Genomic DNA, 6,041 nt, shown 5'->3' with positions numbered 1-6,041 from the left:
AGTATTTTGTGATATGATCAACAACCTATATGTGTTTTCTAATAGTTACAGTTGTAATTTAACACAACCGTTAAGGTATCATGTTTATTTTTAACTTTGAATGCAACCTGTCATTTGTTTCATCCGTCCCTCACTGTCGGGACGGATGAAACACACATGAGGGACGAATGAAGCAGTGGGTTGTAAACATAAATAATTCACTGTACTCTATTTTTTATGAAACACACATGACAATGCACTACTACACTTCTCCTGAGTAAAATATTATGCAATTCATCAAACTATAAATGGGTGAGAGATAGCGTTTCTCCATGTGGGCAAATGCGTGAGACCCACATTTCCACTATGGCATTTTTCTGCCATTCTGATGACTAAATTTCATCTAAAACACTTATTCTATAATTATTATGCAGCTTACTTAAGTCCTGATGCGGGATTTACAGTGGATCCTCCTGTTTTATTTTGATCCAGCTTTAAGTCAATGGGCGAGAGGGACGGATGAAACGGGTGTTTCATTCGTCCCGACAGTGTCTACTGACACTAAAATCCTTTCTACCTGTAAACTCGACAACTTTGACATTTCATACTTTCAGGTATGTTAAAGGAACGATTCATCTGCTGTATGAACATAACATTACTGCTTAAAACAACCAAAAGAACTTTTGATCACAAAAAAACTACGACGGGTGTCAAAAACAGGCTCGTGGGGCTAACGTTGGAACTAGGTGACGTCACGGCACGAGCTTTCCCAGGGTTGTCAAGTCTTCCGTGCTGAATGTACTGACCGAATATTATGTTTGAGATGTGTATTGTTTTTGAGTAAATCGCAGTGTTTCATTCGTCCCGTGTTTCATTCGTCGCTGCTCTCCCCTACTCAAATTATTCGAATTAGAAACACTTAACACGTTTTTGTTGTTTTTTTTTTGTAATCTAGAAAACAAGAGGATTAAAAGGGTGTAATTTGTTTGCAGTGAGATATTGTCATTAGATTTTAATACACCACCAAAGTTGAAGTGACAAAAACTGTCCCACATTAGGGCATTTATTAAAAATGATTATCCCGCTTTCCATAAAGCTTGTGTTCTCATCACAATATTCATGAAGCGTATGCTTACAACATGCATTGTGTAGGTCTATGAATTCCTAAAACGTATTCCGCACAATAGTAAAATATAAATGTATTGTTCAAGTACAGTGCAATATACAGTAGAAGTATTTTCTGGAGAGTTTGGATACAGATATGAAGATCAGATTTGTGTGTTCTTTTCTCCCTTCCTCCCTGTGTGTGTGTGTATGTGTGTGTGTGTGTGTGTGTGTGTGTGTGTGTGTGTGTGTGTGTGTGTGTGTGTGTGTGTGTGCGTGCGTGTGTGCGTGTGTGCATGCGTGCGTGTATGTGTGTTTGTGTGTGTGTGTGTGTACGTATGTATATAGGTCAGAAGAACTGCAAGCTATATGGAAAGTGCCAGTCGGCACCATGCTGCCTCTTGATCATCTTTTCTCCCTTTCTGTTTCATCTACACGCACACACACACACACTCTCTCTCTCTCTCTCTCTCTCTCTCTCTCGTCCGATAGAAATGTGCCTGTACATTCACCACTGAGTCAATATTAGATAACAGATTATTAGCCTCTTGCTCTCTTTCACACACACCACACACATACAGTACACATGCTGCTATATACACACTACGTTACACATATCTACATCAGTGTTGCCAGATTGGTCGGTTTCCCGCCCTTTTGGGCTGCTTAGGATGGCCGTCTGCAGGTAAAAATGGTATTTAGCAGAAAAAATGAAAAATAATCAAATAGAATTGGGGGGGGGGGGGGATTTTGTGCTTCCAGGCGGGTTTTGAGCATTTTTTTGCAGTCTCATCTGGCAACCCTGATCTACGGTCCCACATACAGAAGCTCCTGATATATAACACACACCTAGGTTTGTCTTTCCAAGTTAGCTAATCACAACACACACATGCTCGCACGCACACACACACACACACATGCACGTACACACGCACGCACGCAAGCACACACACTCACGCACACACACGCACACACATGCACACACACGCACACACACACACACACACACACACACACACACACACACACACACACACACACACACACACACACACACACACACACACACATGTGCGTGTGTGAGATCAGAGCAGGTGACCGGGTGACGTGGTGTGGATCCGGTCGCAGGGCACTGTGGCTGGCGTATACCTGATCTCAGACACGTTGCCATGGGCGGCAAATGGGACAGCTGACTGGGCCTCTTAAAGTCGCATACGTCATTGTTTCTCTCTCTCTCCCTCTCCCTCTCTCTCTCTCCCTCTCTCTCTCTCTCTCTCTCTCTCTCTCTTGCACGTTCTCTCTCACACACATACTGAACTCTGAAACTCCTACTTGAGGGTAATGGCTGGTATTCGTGGTAAAGAATGTGTGTGATGTCGGTAGAGATGCATGTGGCCAGTCTGAGCAAACTTTTGTTATGAGCTTCCTGGAATAGGTTTGCTTTGAGCAGCCCATTGATCTAAGAGCACATTTTTATTTGATGTTGGAGTTTTGCTTTAGCTAGTTGTGCAGTAGCACCAAAGGATTTTAATCTTTGCAGGAAGTATATACGTTGTTGTATCTTTTTACAGGTGAAGTCAATGTGGTCAGTCCAAGTCAATCAATAGATTATAAAGGGTGTCATCTTCATTACATCACATGCAATATAGATTATTGCCATGCCATACAATTTACAGCCAGATGTAACTTTTACCTACGGCTTATCAACATGAACTGATGACCAAAAGGTTTCTTATGCTTTTGCTTGTTCATTACTGTCTCAGAGGAAATGGTCAGAGAAAGTTCCCAATTGAAGCAACGATATCTCCTTGTCCCGTCAAGAACCAAAACCATGCAGGCTAAAATATTCAGCATTCTGTGGAATTTAGATTTTTTTGCCTCCTTGCTGCCTAGAGAGAGAGAGGGGGAGAGAGACAGACAGACAGAGAGAGGGAGAGAGAGAGACAGACAGACAGACAGACAGACAGAGAGAGAGAGAGAGAGAGAGAGAGAGAGAGAGAGAGAGAGCCTGTACAGTATAATCACACCAGCCAGAGACTGCAATTGAAATACAGTAACTGTGAAGCTGTAAAATAGCTCTCCACACACTGCACGCAAACACTGCACACACTCCTTTCAAACCCTTAAACACATTCACACATACACACACATAGGCCTACAAAGAAGCTCTAAAATAAGTGAGGATCTTTGCTTAGGATAGAATAGGCCCCCTACTTCTAAATATACCAGGAAGGAGTCAACAAGGGTGCAAAGGGTTAACACTAAACCAAAACTCATTGCTAAACTAGCGGTGTAAAGTCCAGCGAGTCCGTGGGGCGGCCTGGGAGTTTACAAGGGGTCACCATGGGCCAATTCCTCAAATTCCATCCTAATCGGAGATCAAATCGTTTGTGGCATTCCAGAGGAAGTTCAGTGCCTGAAACTGCTTCAGTGATACAGCTTGTTTTTTAAAAGATTTATGTGCCCTATAAGTGTCGACACATGATCATCGGAGCTGCCGTTAATGCCCCAAGAAAAAAAGGCCCATTTGTGACATAGGAAATCGGTGCAATGTCATTCGAATTTCACTTTGAGTGATGTCCCTCCTCCTTCTGTCTGTCTCTCTCTGTTCCTGTAATCGCCCTTTAATTCATGACTGAAGGCAAAGATTAACCATGTTATCAGAAGCAAAGTTCATGGCCAGCCACTGCTGCTGCTGAGCTTTCATTGACTCACTTGTCAAAACAACCGAAATATTAAATGCAAAGGCTGTGACCGATTCACTCGTAAACACACTGGTGCTGGTGCAGAGTTTATTTGCAAAACGATGTATCTCCATTTTGTAGAATATGGAAATTGACATTTTTGTATTGGGCATTCCATTGCATTGCATTGCTAAATGCATTTTATATTGAAAAGGTATGTTCTCAAAATATTTGAATGGCAAGAATTTACACATAGGACCTCTGAACAGTCATTTTCAATAATAAAATGCAAAAGTCAAAAATGGTCGATACACCGTTTTGCAAATAAACTCTTCATGTAGGCCTACTTTTTTGTTGTCAGGTTCTGTTCAACTTCAGGATCCTTCTGATCACCAACAGTCAAAGTTAGTTTCGCTAACAATGCTCAAATTACCATTTCAAATACCTTTTTTTGAAAAAAAGTAGATAACAAGAGAAGTAGAGCCAAGCTTCCTTTTTTCCATATTCTTGCACGAATTGAGGTCCAGCTTGTGTATATCTCAAAAACTTTCTAGACTAAGTGGAAGATGTTACAGTAAATGTCTTCCTGGGAATGTAAACACAAATCCAGTCCATGAGTAATTCAGCTGGGTGCTGAGGACATCCCTCTGATTGTGGTCAAGTTTAAAAGATTAGATCTCAAGTCCGTAGAAGAGTGACTGATGTGGTGAGGCTTTGCCCCCCATGTGGCAACAGTGGGGGTCGTGTTGGCTATCTGATGAGATGGAGATACATCTGAGTGAATTCCTCTCATCTACTACACACATTCTTGGGTTGTACAACTCAAATATTTTTGTAACAACTCGTTTTCACTTGATTTATCGAAAATACATTTTCTTATTTTCTGTTTTCGGGGTAGTCACATTAAGACATCTGTCTGTTTCTAAGCCAGCCCACCTGTGGAGCACAACACTGCTAGGTGTTTTTTTAAATACAATATTCTACAATATTCTGGAACCCTGAGTTACATGATGGTAGTACCAGAGAGACTTGATACTACCTAGAATCTCTGGTAGTAGCCTACCTATTCTAGTAAAAGCAACCTTATAACAGGTGACTTAGAAACTAATGACGTGACCATAACTTAGCTTTGAGAGAAGATCCCGAACTACCAAAAGAGAGGAGGAAGGATATACATGTGAACCCTGACAATAAAGTTCCTTCTCTCTCTCTCTCTGTATGCCTGATCTCTGGAGACGCACCGCTAATCTCTGCCTATGCTGTGGTCTCGGGAGGAATGCACCAAATTACATAAGAACACTCCCATTAGGCACTTTTGGACTCTAATTAGAGAGGTTCTCCTCACTAATCACAATGTTTCCCTGCCAAAAAGGCCCAAAACCATTAAGGCTTTGAGAACAATTTGGAGTGAATAAATTGAAGAAAGATGGCACAGAGTCAATGTTTAGTTTTCGAAATGCTAACCTGACATTAAAACATATACTTTCCCTTTTTTCTCTCTTGCTTTGTACTTTACTGTGTCACCAACTTTTAAAAAAAATATGGTTGGTAAATTATCACCTTTTATTATGTCATAAAAGAAAAATAATTAACAGATCACAAATAACAAATAGGCCTAAATGGCTAAATCGTATTTGTACCTTTCTTTCTGTTGCTGTGGCCACCTCTAACAAACTGTTTGTCCCAACAATGAGGTTTGAGAAAAGTCTATGTAGTAGGCCTATGTGTGTGGCGTGCTTCATGAGGTAAACAGTTCCCCATATAGATGTAAGCACATGACTTTGGGTAAGGCCCTATGTTCGTAGCAAGTCTTAGGGTGAACAGTGGGATCACAATACTCAGAGTGTGAGGTTCTTATACACATATTACAAGGATACAGCATGGCTTAAACTGAATTTGAATTTTCCACACTGAATATCTCTGCTGGCAACAGCATCTTTTGCTAATACATGGTGCATTTTGCAGTCCAGTAGGCCCTATGTCACCTTTTTAATATGAGGTACCTGTTCTTTTCCAGTAAGGTCCACTGATTGCCCTTCCTGTGATGAATGGTGTGAAACAAACATTTTTTAAGAGACCAATGGGCATGCTGCCTTTGTGCATAATAAAAAAGTAGACACACGCATACTTACTGGCAAGGGAAGGAACTTATCCAGTTTGGGGAATACTTTAGGCCTGTTAGTGAGATCATTATCATAGCATGTAATTACATGCAATGTAAAGTTTATTTGGGTATCACATCACATACCTCTAACTGCCACTAACAGTGCCTGT

This window comes from Engraulis encrasicolus, chromosome 5 (genome assembly GCF_034702125.1).
Source record: "Engraulis encrasicolus isolate BLACKSEA-1 chromosome 5, IST_EnEncr_1.0, whole genome shotgun sequence".
NCBI classification, from domain to species: Eukaryota; Metazoa; Chordata; class Actinopteri; order Clupeiformes; family Engraulidae; genus Engraulis; species Engraulis encrasicolus.
Note: the sequence above shows the minus strand (reverse complement) of the source record.